The sequence below is a fragment of the Saccopteryx leptura genome, chromosome 2, assembly GCF_036850995.1.
Source record: "Saccopteryx leptura isolate mSacLep1 chromosome 2, mSacLep1_pri_phased_curated, whole genome shotgun sequence".
Taxonomy (NCBI): Eukaryota; Metazoa; Chordata; class Mammalia; order Chiroptera; family Emballonuridae; genus Saccopteryx; species Saccopteryx leptura.
In genome coordinates, this window is record NC_089504.1 from 102,855,624 (window position 1) to 102,871,237 (window position 15,614).

Sequence of the window (15,614 nt, forward strand, 5' to 3'; positions counted from 1 at the left end):
TTTACAAGCTGGCAGTATTAATGTTTCTGCCACAGTGCAGGACTTTTTTGATTTAGCTACGAGTTCAGCAACAAGGAAGCTAGCTTTGAGGGCTTTCTCATTTACCTTTGTGGTTTTTCTCAAAAAAGTTGCCTGGTTCTCATTGTTTGTACGTAAGCGGGCCGTAGTTTGGGGATCCATGTTTAATTTCCCCATGGCACACCTGACCATGTCTCACGGCACACTAGTGTGCGGTGGCACACTGGTTGAAAAACACTGTTCTAATGTATGCCTTATAATAATTCAAATCAATGACTACACAGGATGAACAATAATTTGTATACAGTGTTGAAGGAGTAATTTTTAACTGGCTTTTAATTTGTCTTTTTTCTAACATGGAAAGCTACAGTACTTGTGCTTGTCAGTGATATATAATTTCATATTAAGTGGGTTATAATAATTGAACATCATGTAAAAGATTATTTTAGACTATGAGATTTATTTTTCTGATAATGAATTTTAAACTTCTTAAAATACTTGATATCAACCCAGTTTGCATATGGGTATTTTTGTCCAATTTAACTTTTTTTATAGTCTGTGGTAGGGGGCCTATAAATATCTTCACGCTTGTATGTTAGCCTAATAAAACTATCATTTTAAGTGCAAAATAATAAAGCTGCAATGACATAAAATAAGCTAGGATTTCCATAGAGATTAACTTAATTTATTGTATAATATAATTAGAATAAACAAATCATTTACTTATAGAGCATAAATGCCCATTATATGTAAAGGGTCTCACAAATATCATACTTATAAATTTGTTCAACAATATGATTTATAGTATTTTTGCTTACTTCTTTTGAGAACTTAGATTTGCAGTTTCCAGAAAAACTTTAAATAGAAAAGAAGCTTTATTATCTGAAGATCTATTGTATGTCCCTATATAAATAGTTCTGTACAATATTAAGCAACATTTCTGATTAAAGACAATTACAATAACATTAAGTGAAAATTCAAAATCATGCTATATCATGTTATTTCTATCTTTTAAGTTCATTTCTAAAAACCTTGGAAAATATCAGCTCTTTTCAGATGATGAGATTTACAAACATTAACAATAAAAATTATCCAGAGATTTATATACTACTATAAAACTCTTTCTATCTTGGCTGCCAGTATTCACTCTTGGATGTAACTTCTTATACAAAATACCTTAGTTCTGCTTCTCCAAGAAGCAGACCCCCAAATCAGATCAGATATGCAAAAGATTTATTGGAAAAAAATGATTCTGAATAATACAGAAAAAGCAGCAGAAAATAATTCTGACCATAATGCACATCTGGCAGATGAAGGAGAGTGGGGAGGAAGGAGGTTTCTTTCAGTAAGGAGAGTTGCAGATGACAGGGTGGTTTTCAGAAGATTTTGGCCAGGGAAATGGTGAGTCTATGAGTCAAAGTCACCTGTTAAAGGAGCCCTATTTCTCATAGGAATTGTTCAGCAGTAGTGTTCTGCTCATTCTGCAATTAGTAGGAGCAGCTCTGCAGAAGGATGGTTTTGGCACATACATGGTGGTGGATCTTGGGGAACAGCAGCAGCGGAGACTGTTACTCAACTCTTGGTCCCAAAGCAGATCTGAGTGGCTGCTTCCCAAAACATACATATTACAGGGGAGTTCCAACCCAGAGTAGAAGCTGTCTGATTCCTCTGAAATATTGATATTTTAATTAACTTCTTTTGGTGAATAATTTTAAGAGTGTGTATTGCTCCTTTATTTCAATGACAAACCTTTTTAGTTATAAAGAAACTGTTGGGCAAATAAGTTTGTAAATTGTGATTTTTATGCTCACTTTGTTAAAAATGGCCACTGCTCATGTGATGCTGCTGCCATGTGATAGTGCTGATTACCTTTGCTTGGGAAGGGACTTGGTTATGCTTATGTGTGCTGGAGGAGGGGCTTTTGCACCAAAAGGTTTTAAAAGGTGGAGCAAAGAGGCCATTTTGAGGAGGAGACCATGTGGTTGCAGGGCAGAGAGGCCACATGGTTGTAGGGGAGGAGGCAGCCAAAATGGAGGTGTGCAGAAGGGACTGAGTGAGACTTATTGGGCCTTTGATTCTAGGAAAAATACAGAGAAAGTCAGTGGCTTTGGGAGCCCTGAATGGAAAGGGCTGTGTGTATTTTCTCACCCACTGGTTGTGAGCAGGAAGAAAGGATGGCCCACCAGTTCTTGTCTCTGTTGTTTCATTACAGTCTGTACAAATTAAATGGGAACTTACACAGGCCAGGCAGCTGTGATGGTGGCCGTGGCTCCTGGCTTTACAGAACCAAACTCCAAAATTTCAGGAAAGAATGCAAATAATCTCTGAATACTTAAGTTTTACCTTTATCATTTATTTGAACTTTTGGTTCAATACTTTTCTTTCTACTTTACTAATCATTATATTTTCATCTTCCTGTCTATCTGCTTAACTCCAGAGTTTTTTTATTTTATCCTAATTAATATGAATAGACTCATTTGTCAGGGGAAGTTACTATAATGGTTAAGATAAGATCCCTTCTGTTTCTAATGTGTTTATGAATTATAAAATATTGTTACATCAAAAATAAGACAACACTAAAAAGTGGTTGTATAAGTTATATACAGCTTTCTCTTTTTCAGTTTAAAAACTAAATATTTTTTCTCAAATAATCTGTTATATATGTAAGTTATTTCATGTTATTGATATTAAAAGATTACTAAATTTAATAATACGTTTTTTTCTCATTAAGTTTTAATTTCAATAAGATTATTTTTTGACATATCCCAAAGAAGGAAGTAAGATTAATCTCTTATAAACTTTTAAACTAAAAATACTTAAGCATGCAACTATTCAATATTAAATACTTTTCTTTTTAGCTAATTTAAAAAATAAAATGTAATTTATTTATGGCTAGGATAATTTTTCACTGTTTATCAGTAGAAGATTCCTCACATTTACTAAAACATTATATTTAATGGATTTTCAACAAATATTGTGCTGGACTGAATATACATAATTTTCTGTCCAGTGAAAATTATATACCTTTATCTTAGAAAATATTTTACCTAAAGCTAAAAGATAATATTTCTTTTATTATTGTCTTAATTTTGTATATTATGTATTTAATCATTCAAGGAACATTATTAAGAGCTTAATATGTAATACATTTATTAACAAAGAATTACATTAGAAAAATAATTATCTTGTACTAGTACTTACTTTGAGTTTTGCAAAAAAAATAAGAATTTTTTTCCTTATTAGCAAGTTCTAATTTTTTTGCAAAGAATTATATATGTAACAAAACATTAAAGGATTATGGTAATTTTTAAATGAATTTCTATTAACTACACTAAAATTTGTGTTAAATGGTTTCTTAAATTTCTTTCACATTGTTTTTGCCATAATACATTTGGACCAGGAATAATCTAATTGGTTATGTATTAAAATTTAGAAGTAAAATAAAAAGTTTTAGAAACTATAAGGTTGCAGTATTCTGCAGTTAAAAAATATAAAGCTTTTTTAGCCTAATTGGTTCTCTTGTGTATTGATAATTCTCAAAACACAAGGTCTATTAAAGATGTGATTCGTATACTCTTTACCTAAAGGACATACTGCTTATTACACATCTCATCTCACCAAAATTATTCTGGTAAGCCATCATGAGATGTGTCCTTGTCTTTGTTTTATTTTTACTTATGTATTAGACCTTCAAAAGATATGCATACTTGTTTTTATTTTTAGAATAGATTATTTTAAAAATATAGATATGATGCATTATACTAATAATAATTAGTTAAAATAATATACATTATTACAATAATTCTAAATTTTTCTAAGCTACTCTAAAACAATTAGATTTTTTTTTCATGTTATGGAGAGAAACCAATTGTGATTATACTTACATAAAAGCACAAATCATTTTTGAAATATACATTTTTATTATAGTGCATACGATCACAAAAAGAATAGCTAGGATGAAAAGAAAAGAAAATGTTTGCCAATATGAGCATATTTTTCTACTATGCTTTAAAAGTGGTCCAAAAATGTCTTATTGGCAATCTATGGCAACTTTCATGTATAAAGAAAGAGAAGTAATATTAAACTGATGTTTAAAAAAAATGGTGAGCACGGCTGGGTGCTGTACATGTTCCTGAGTAAGTTCATCTCCTCCTTTTCTTTTTGTTTCTCTCTTATTATTAAACTGAAGTTTGAAAACTTGTTCTTTCTTTGGTGTCCTAAAAATAACAGGAAAAACAACAGATGGTACTATGAATAAGTCAACTACTTAATGGAATCTTCAAAAGAAAAGGAAAACAAACCCACTCAGTATTTACATGACAAAAAAATTGGGGGTGCCATCTGTATTAAAATGGAGTGAGCTTCTTCCTACTATCTTTTAAACTATCCCCAGAGCAAGAAATACATGAAAACTCATTAAAAGTACTAAATCTAAGACCGACAGAAAATAAATGCCAGAAACTGAGATAGATGTGTGTGTACTAAATATAAATTACATTTATAAAACCAATCAGTGGCAGACGGCCAAAGTTTTTATCACCCCAAGAAACAAATGCAGCTCTGTGTGACTGAAAGAATTTGGGGCCACAGGTTTTTTTCTACCATTTGCCTCTTATTTAGTGAAATAAAGATTATGCCACACAGAAAAATTGAATCTTTCCTTTTTTCCCCCTGCTTTTATCTTTCAAAAGTAAATCGCTATCCAAAGTGTTTTTTCCTTTAATGCCCCAATACCACTTCTACACATTTTCAGGGAATGCAATTCTTATAAACTAGAATGGCAGGGAATATGAAGTGTTTGGTGATACTGTTATAAAGTATATTACTTTAATTTCGCAGGTTACGTAAAGACGCCAAGGCAGAATACAGAAGAAATTTTAAGAGGAGATTTATTAATAAGCCGGCTACATATGACTTATACGGGGTATAGCTAACCCAAATCGTGCAGCCTCAAATATAGCCCTGAGGCTAGTTATATAGACATGATCACATACAGGTTGGGGGAGCATGACACAATAGTTAATTACTAACAAGTTTGCAACATTCATCTATAGGATCTATTGAAAGGAAAAAAATTCCTACATATTAAAACTTACAAGGTAATACAATAGTGAAAAATGTCAGTTTACATGTCAACATAGTAGCTATAAATGTTGTTTTACACATATCAAAAGACATTCCCAAATCTTCTAGTGTCTACCCCCCAACCATGTCCCACAGTGAAATGGTTAGCTTAGGATAAGGAGAGAGGCCAAATGAAAATACCCTTGGAAACCTAACAAGCTAGTCCCTGTTTGTTTAGTTTACAAGTTTTTATACATATAAAGGATTTCAAGAGGGATGATTATTAGAAAGCATATAAAATGTTACAGAATGCAGGATTTACAAGCAAGGGGGAGTTGGCCCATGATCCCTTTGCCTAAAGGTATACATCACTCTCAGGACTCCAGGAGGGGAGGAAGAATTAGAATCAGTGTAGGATATGTAAACATCATCTCCTAAAGCAGTGGTCCCCAACCTTTTTTGGGCCACGGACTGGTTTAATGTCAGAAAATATTTTCACGGACCGCTTTTAGGGTGGGATGGATAAATGTATCATGTGACAGAGACAAGTGTCAAGAGTGAGTCTTAGATGGATGTAACAGAGGGAATCTGGTCATTTTTAAAAAATAAAACATCATTCAAACAAATATAAATAAAACGGAAATAATGTTAGTTATTTATTCTTTCTCTGTGGAATGGTACCAAATGGCCCACCAGCCGGTACCAGTCTGTGGCCCGGGGGTTAAGGACCACTGTCCTAAAGGATCTTATTGAAGGGGAAGAAGAAGTTCTTTGTTGTCTAGCAAGTAGTGGCCTCAGCCTTCCAGAGTACTATAGTTAAACTATGATTAGGTACTAACTTTTTTTTCTTTTCAGAAAGGAGGGGTAAGGGGGGGCCTGACTCTTCCTTCCAAAATACTAATGTTAATTTTTGTAATTCTTCGGCACCTTATCACAATACCACCTTGCATCCTGGTAAATGCACATTTTGAAGATAAAGTTCTATAGAAACTAAGAGGCTGGAAACATCTGGATTGCAAGGTATGCTTAGAAATGTACAATTTCACTTGGTCTACTGTTCATTGTCTGAAATTCTATCTTGTTATAAAGTACTGCACCCTAGATTCTGAAAGGCACTGTACCTCATTTCATCAAGTTCACGTAGAGACACCCAGTCCAGATGAGTTTTGAAGAGTTTTATTAAAGGAGGAAATTTTAAATAAGCCAGCTGCATATGGCTGACACAGGGCATCTGCAGGACCAAATCATGCAGTCCCCAATACATTTCAGGGGCTGTTTATATACCCTTGATCACACATGGGTGGGGGAGAGCATGACATTATGACACAATCATTAACAAGATTATAACATTTGTCTAGGGGATACACAGAAACATTAAGACTTTCAAGGTAATACAATCAAAGATATTTACAAATCTTTCAGGGTTCCTCTTCCCTCACTAGCCTAGAGGTATTTTATTCTCAAGATACCAGGAAGGGGGAGGAACTACAATCAATGCAAGGTGGTATGTAAATTCTGCCTCCTATTGAAAGAGAGGAAGTTTCTAGGTTAACTTTTATTTTAGATTTAAAACTAAATGACCTATTGTTCTTGTAAGCCAGAAACTTCTACATTATTCTCCCTCCCCTCCCTAAAGGAGGGATGGGACAGAAAAACCTGACAGGAAAGCCTGACCTTTCCTCCCAAAATATCAATATTAATTTGCAGCTTTTTTGGTACCTTACAACAATCTAATAGAGAAAATAGATAATCACATTTGGCACAACAAATACCTTCAAAATTGCACTGCTTTCCATAAGTACTTCTGAGAAAGACTTTGTTGGGCAAATTTGTTTGTAAAATATGATTTTTGAGTTTGCTCACTTTTATTGTTAAAAATGGCATCGGGCAGTGCCAGGTATGTGATCTGTGAAATTGCTAATTACCTTCCTGCTTGGGAAGGGCCATTGTTCTGCTAATGTTGTTGGAGGAGGGGTTTTTCATGCTGAAAAGTTTTGAAAAGAGAGAGGAGAAGGAAGGAAGGAAGAGAAGCTAAGGAGAGAAGAAGCCAAGATAGCAGGGAAAGTGAAAGAAGCCAGTTTTGCAGAGTAAGAAGCTATGTTGACTGATGGGGAACCAGAGTTGAGGGGCTTTGGGACTGGTGAAGCCTTTGATTCTAGGAAAACCCGGAGAAGATTCTCGTGGTTGTAGAACTTGATAATCTATCAGTAGCTGTGTGAGTTCTGAATGAAGAGGGAAGTGTTTTTTCCTTGCGTGTTGCTCATCGGTCAGTATGAGTCTTGAATAAAGAAAAGAATGACCCACCATTTTTTGGCTCCACTGTTTCTTTACCATCTGCCTGAATCTAATGAGAACCTGAAAGTGCATGGTGGTGATGGCCGCAACTACTGGCCATACAGACTTCAACCTCACCTAAGTGCACAGTAAATAAAACCAAAAACAAACTAACAACAACAACAACAAAAAAACACAACAAAAACAAGTCTTATGAACTCTGTCATTTGACAGGCATGTAATCTGACTAAATTTTATCTGAATAAAAAAATTTATAGGTAAATGGAAGTAAAAATATGTATGATCAAATATAATAGAATATAGATAGCAAAACTTCTAAAAGACTACTCAAGAAGACTTAACAAGGTTCTAAGTCTACAGAGGCTGGGGGAGTTTCTGCACAGACACATTAAGTGAATGTTAATGCATGAATTATGTATGGATAAGCAACTATTGTGGAATGGAAAGTAAACAATGAATGTAGAAAATATTTTAACAAATGTAGAAAATAAGAAAAAGAATGGAATTGTAGATCATTTGATTCAATCCTGGATGACTGAGAGAATAATGCTACCAAATATTCAGTTGTGATGTCTGAGGGGAAAATGCATTTTATAATAAAAATATTTAGTAATAGACACTATTTCTATGGCAAATATTAGACACACTTCTATTGTTATCTGATTTAAAGAGACCATTATTAAACCAACAATGGTTTGTTGGGTAGTTTTGTTTAATAAACTTGGACAATATTATGTTGCAAGAACAAGAAAAAAAAAAGTTTAGATAATGGTTTAGCCTCTTTCATATTATTTAAGGTGGTAATATTTCAGAGAAAGATGTAAACTTTCATAATAGAAAAGATTGCCATCAATTTAAAAAATGCAAGAAGGAAGAAGTTGTTATAAAAAAGATAGTTTTCTTTGAGCTTGATTGCCACATATTAAATTTTCGTAATCATCACATTTGCAATAGCAAAATTGAATGCAAAACATTCAACTCCAAAACTGCAGTCAATTCTACAAAAAAATCACTAAAAATGTATAATATAAAATAATAATGTAGCCCTGGCCGGTTGGCTCAGCGGTAGAGCGTCGGCCTAGCGTGCGGAGGACCCGGGTTCGATTCCCGGCCAGGGCACACAGGAGAAGCGCCCATTTGCTTCTCCACCCCTCCGCCGCGCTTTCCTCTCTGTCTCTCTCTTCCCCTCCCGCAGCCGAGGTTCCAATGGAGCAAAGATGGCCCGGGCGCTGGGGATGGCTCTGTGGCCTCTGCCCCAGGCGCTAGAGTGGCTCTGGTCGCAATATGGCGACGCCCAGGATGGGCAGAGCATCGCCCCCTGGTGGGCAGAGCGTCGCCCCCTGGTGGGCGTGCCGGGTGGATCCCGGTCGGGCGCATGCGGGAGTCTGTCTGACTGTCTCTCCCTGTTTCCAGCTTCAGAAAAAAATGGAAAAAAAAAAAAAAAAAAAAAAAATAATGTAATAAAAATATGGGAAGAAAGTATAAAACTTTGCATGTTTTTTGATTATGAGTATGACTACATGTTTTTTTTTAATTTATTTTATTTATTCATTTTTTAGAGAGGAGAGAGAGAGGGAGAGAGACAGAGAGAGAGAAGGGGGAGGAGCTAGAAGCATCAACTCCCATATGTGCCTGACCAGGCAAGCCCAGGGTTTCGAACCGGCAACCTCAGCGTTTCCAGGTCAACGCTTTATCCACTGCGCCACCACAGGTCAGGCAATGACTACATGTTTTAATCATATATATTTTAAATTATAAAGCTCTCTCATTTCTTTAATTCAATCAAGTTTATTAATCACAAGTAAATATACCTTTATCATAGTATCTACTTGATGTAATTCTGTAAAATGGCATCTCTTTTAAATCATGTTTTTATTGATTTTACTTTGAACAAACTATTTCCTTTCTTACTCAGAGAGAATGAACGTTTAAAACTGAATTTACTCTTAATGAGAAAGGAAGTCTTATTTATATGGGATCTAAGTTAAATGTTCAGCATAGACAAAACAACGAATGAATAAGTGTAAAATTTGTATAATACCATTTTCATTGACTAACTTTACCCTAAATAGATGGTAGTATGAAACTAAGTTTGCAAAGCTTATTTCATCTTTTTTCTATTAATAAATATAGTAAACTGCTGTCCTCAAATTATCCATTGCTTCAAAAAGGCATGGGTTGAAATGGTGACTTTGCAAATTACTACTTTAATTATTCCCAGTTCTATGTTGTCTTATATAGGGAATATAATACCTCAAAGTATAATTGGAGGACAAAATAAGACAATAGGATAGAGTTGATTACTGTTATATTTCCAGTGACTTGGAGAATACCTGTCACACATTTATATAAAATGGCCTACAGGGAATTCTTACAAAGTATAAAAATTAATTGTCCTCTGTTGAAAAATAAAGTACCCATATAATTGTAATTAATGTAAATTAAGTCCTTAAATATATTTAAAACACCTCTTAACATATTAAACACAATTTTTGTTTGTTTAGAATATAGGTATTTCTGCTAAAAATTGCTATACTAACCTATATTGTACAATATTACATTGTAAGTGTAATATTTCAGTACCAATGAATTTGAATATCATGATTTACATATTAAGCATACTATTTTTTCAGAACATATATCTAACAGTTAAATTATTATAAATCTGAATTGTACTTTTGCAATTTATATTTTTTAAATAGCAGTTAAGTTTTTTTGTAACCATTTCTCTTAGTTAAACAAAGATAATTGATGAGAAATACTGTGCTTTATTTAAAAATTATATATTTTTTAAAATTTATTTTGCAGTGCAAATACAAAATCCTTCCTAAGTTTGAGGAAGTAATTTTTTAGTTTTTTTGAAATTGTGAAAATTATATTAGAAAACAATGGTATACAGTGGTGATGATCTTTAAAAAGCAAGGCATTCCTGGATTTCAATATGTTGTCTATTCTGCAACAGAATCTTCCTTATCATCATATTTTTTCATATTCTTCTGTAAACCTTTAAAAGAATCAGAACTATCATTCGAAACACAGTATTTCTAATTATATATTTACATTTTACAATAAGAAATGATGGAGTTGATTGTTATGTAAACAAATCAATGATCTTTAAGTAACAATTGATTTTTAATGTGTGTGTTCTGTAGTTTTCTATTTTATAACATCTACTTCATTAAAGAATAGTAACTTTGGCCCTGGCCGGTTGGCTCAGTGGTAGAGCGTCGGCCTGGCGTGCAGAAGTCCCGGGTTCGATTCCCGGCCAGGGCACACAGGAGAAGCGCCCATCTGCTTCTCCACCCCTCCCCCTCTCCTTCTTCTCTGTCTCTCTCTTCCCCTCCCACAGCGAGGCTCCATTGGAGCAAAGATGGCCTGGGCGCTGGGGATGGCTCCTTGGCCTCTGCCCCAGGCGCTAGAGTGGCTCTGGTCACTACAGAGCCACGCCCTGGAGGGGCAGAGCATAGCCCCCTGGTGAGCATGCTGGGTGGATCCCAGTCAGGCGCATGCGGGAGTCTGTCTGACTGTCTATCCCCATTTCCAGCTTCAGAAAAATACAAAAAAAAAAAAAAAGAATAGTAACTTTTAACTAAAATATTTGACATTCAAATAAGTAACATTTCAATTACACACATAAAATACAGATTTTCACGTAATAAATCAAGACATTAATTAATAAGCTATTGCACTAGAAAAAATAATGTTTAGTCAGAATAGTAAAAGGATAAAAGGTTTTTTATAACCCATAAAAATAACGGATTTTTATGAAAAATATGTTTTAAATTGCTATTCTTTCTGAGCATTAAGAAATTTTCTGTTGTAATAATCATCAAAAAGAAAATGGAGCCCTGACCGGTTGGCTCAGTGGTAGATCGTCGGCCTGGCGTGCAGGAGTTCTGGGTTTGATTCCTGGCCAGGGCACACAGGAGAAACTCTCATCTGCTTCTCAACCCCTCCCCCTCTCCTTCCTCTCTGTCTCTTTCTTCTCCTTCCTCTCTGTCTCTTTCTTCCCCTCCCACAGGCCAAGGGTCCATTGGAGCAAAGTTGGGCCGGGTGCTGATGATGGCTCCCTGGCCTCTGCCTCAGGCGCTAGAATGGCTCTGGTTGCAACAGAGCAATGCCCCAGATGGGCAGAGCATCGCCCCCTGGTGGGCATGCCAGGTGGATCCTAGTCAGGCACGTGCGGGAGTCTGACTGCCTCCCCATTTTCAACTTCAGGAAAATTCAAAAAAAAAAATAGGGAAAAGATTAAAGTGGCCATAGGAGATATAAACACATAAGAAAATTTCATCTGCTAGAGGTAGAACTTATCTAATGGTCAGGTAAAGTGATATACAATTTGAATGTTGTTTGAGTGAATAGAAAACATTATTATATGTATTCTATTCTCAATTACTTGAAAGAAAATTTGCCAAATATCTTTTTGTATTCAGTAACATAAGATTTTTTTTATCATGTCAATTAACTAATAATATATGATATCCTTTTATTTGCTTTTTATTTCTTCTAGTATTATATGTATGTAAACTTAGTAGGTATAATATAGAATATAATGAGTAAAATAATAAGTTAGTCTATAGAAATATATTTATTTTGCACATAACATGTGTTTATAATTCTAAAATCACAAAGTACATACACATCTATTTCCTTTATAAAATAATGTTAAAACACCCAAAACATTATTAGTAGAACTTATAACACTATTTAAAAAAATTTTAGAAATAGTATGTAAAATTAGAGATTTTATAAGTTTTATTTTTTTTCTATTTCAAGGACCTAGAACAATACATTGAATATAGCAAGTACTCACTCAATATTTATTAAATAAATAATTATTTTAATCATTAACTAAACTGCCTGGCAGAACTTAGATCCACATAGGAAATTATTGTTACTATTTCAGAAGTTCTGATTACAAAATTCTAATAAAAATTTGGGTTCATTTTTCAGTGAAGATATAGATGTTGATCATACAGTTTCATAAGTATTATTTTCTATTGTTTAAAAATCTGATTTTGAATTTTATTTTTACCTCTTATGTGGAATTATGAAGTTATATTAGTCAAATTCAAATTAAGAAAGAACCAACACAATAATTTACAGTTGAAAAATTATTCTAAAGAATAGAAAACTAAAGTAGGAGATTAAAGTAATTAAAGACTAACTAGTAAGAAGTAAAATAGAACAACAAATAATAACTGGATATAGAAGACATAAAAAGTAACCATCAGCCCTAGCTGATGGCTCAGTAGGTAAAACATCAGCCTGGCATATGGATGTCTCAAGTTTGATTCTTTGTCAGGGCACACAGGAAAAGTGGCCATCTGTTTCTCTCTCCTGCCCTCTCCTCCCTTCTTTTTCTCTTCTCTCCCACAGCCAGCAACCTTGAGCTTAGGCCAGCGACCTTTGGGATCAAGCCAGTGACCATGGGGTCATGTCTATGATCCCATGCTCAAGCCAGCAACCCCATGCTCAAGCTGGTGAGCCCACACTCAAGCAGAGACTTTAGGGTTATGAACTGGATCCTCTGAGTCCCAGTCTGATGCTTTATGCATTGCTCTGCTGCCTGGTCAGGCTAGAGATATTTTAGATGGTTGTATTGAATTTTGTTGATGAGAGTAAGGAATTTCAAGGTTGTCTTTATTTTTGTTTGTTTTTGGTCTTAGACTGTTGTTCCTAGTGACTAACTGAGGTAAGAAAACATAAGGAAAAGATTGGGGAAACCTTGTGATTCTGCACCTGTTAATTTTGAGGTGCTGATCTTTTAAAATGGAAAGTATCTCTCTTTTTACACTGGAAAGAGTTTCCATCTTCCTACCCATGGCCATTTAAAAAAACTTCTGTCTTCGTTTCACACTCTCATCTTCATAATTAAGAATTTTGCTTCTAAAATTATTTCTACTTTGCCATCTCACCAAACTCTGCATCATTAATAGCATACAGTATTTTTCCAGCTACTAAAATGCATAGTAGAATTGTTGAAAAAAATTATATTATCCTACATGTCTACCCCACCCATACTATCACATGATTTTCCATTTCCAGAAGAATGTCTCAATGGTTTTTCATGCTCATGTTTATTCTCACTTTATTATCTTTCCAACCTATTTAATTCAGTTTCTTCTACTCAGCTGAGATGCTTTGTGGAGGTTCCCTTGCCTCTACTCTTTTCTCTTTTCTTTAAACACTCTCTTCTAAGGTAGAATTAAAAAATATCAAAACATCAATATTTTAAAAGTCATCAATTTGCTTGTGACTTTCAAATATATATCTTCAAGAAATTTTTACAGCTTATTTAATATTCTAAAATGTAAATATGATTGTGATAAGTACAACTATTCTCATGTTTTTTTCTTGTGCTTGATTCAAATAAATGCTGAAAAAGTCTTGATTATCCTTTGTAAGTATTTTAGCGCCTGAGGTGAGGCCACAGAGCCATCCTCAGCATCAGGGGCCAACTTGCTCAAACACTTTGAGCCATGGCTGCAGGAGAGGGAGAGAGAGAGAGAGAGAGGAGAGAAAGTGGAGAGAAAGAGAGAATGGAGAGAGAAGGGGGAGGGGTGGAGAAGCAGATGGTCGCTTCTCCTGTGTGCCCTGACTGGGAATCAAACCTGGTTTTTCCACATACCTGGCCAACACTCTACTGCTGAGCCAACCAGCCAGGGCTAACATTTCTTATAATACTGGTTTGCTGGCAAATAACTCCTTTAATTTTTTCTTGTCTGGAAATCACTTTATATAGCCTTCTATTCCAAATTATAGCTTTGTTGGGTAGAGTAATTTTGGTTGTATGTCCTTGCTTTTTATTATTTTAAATATGTTGTGCCAACCCACTCTGACATGCAAAGTTTCTGTTAAGAAATCCACTGACAGTCTTATGGGAATTCCCTTGTAGATAAATAACTGCTTTCTCTTGCTGCTTTTAAGAGTTCTCTTTCTCTTTAACTTTTAGTATTTTAATTACTAAAATTTAATTAATTTGTGGGCCTCTTTGAGTTCGTTCATCTTGTTTGGGACTATTTGTGCTCCCTGGACTTGTATGTTTATTTCTTTCACCAGGTGAGGAAAGGCTTTGGTCATTATTTTTTCACATAGGTTTTTAATTCCTTGCTCTCTTTTTTTCTGGTACCTCATTATGTGTATTTTGCTTCATTTAAAGTTGTTACAGAGGCTCCTTATATTATCTTCATTTTATTGAATTCTTTTTTCTTTTTGCAGTTCTTATGGAGTGTTTTCTGCTTTCTTATTTTCTAAATCTCTGATTTGATCCTCTGCTTCATCTACTCCACTGTTGATTCTTGGTAATGTATACTTTATTTTAGTAAATGATGTTTTTTTTTTATTTCTGACTGTTTCTTTGTTTTCTAGTTCTGTTTTTATGTTTTTTATCTCTTTCTTGAAGTTTAAGATCATCTACTTTCCCCCTAAGTTCAGTATTATCCTTAAAACCAGTGCTTTTAACTCTATATCTGGTAGCTCACCTGTCTCCATTTTATTTCTTTTTCTGGAGTTTTGTTCGGTTTTTCATTTCAATAATGTTGCTTTGTCTCCTCATTTTGGCAGCCTGCTGTGTTAGTTTCTATGTATTAGGTAGAGCTGCTATGTCTTCCTGGATTGGTAGAGTGGCTTAATGTAGTAGGTGTCCTGTGGGACCCAGGGGTACAGCTGGGCACTCCAGGTGCACCCCCCCATTTGGGCTGTGTATACCCTTCTGTTGTAATTGAACCTTGATTGCTGTTGGCATGTCAAGGGGAGATATTTAACCCCAGGCTGATTAGCGGCACAGACTGATTATAACTACCATGGAGGACCATCTAAGTAGGAGCTTATGTCACAAAGCAGGCCTTATTTTAGTGGGGTTCTGGTACCCACTGAGTTCACCTTTTAAGTGTTTGTTTGTGGAGGTGGCTCTCGCTCCTTCTGGGAGCTTCAGGTCAATGTCAGCTGCCAAATGTGTCCTACCCAGTACCAGCTAGCATGAACTGCAAAATGATCAGTAGATGGCTGCTACTTGTCCTGGGATTGGAGGTGCTCAAGAGAGACCAGGCTATGAACCAAGGATGGATGCCATTACTGTTGATCTTGAGGTCACTTAGCAAAAGGTATGGGGCATGTTGAGGGTAGATGTTGCTTGTTTGAGAGATTTTCGTAAAGGCTTAGGCATGATGAGCAAAGAAAAGACAGGCTGTCAATATGAAAAAGCCTCTGGAAAGAGCTTGGATGGGCCTGAAAGT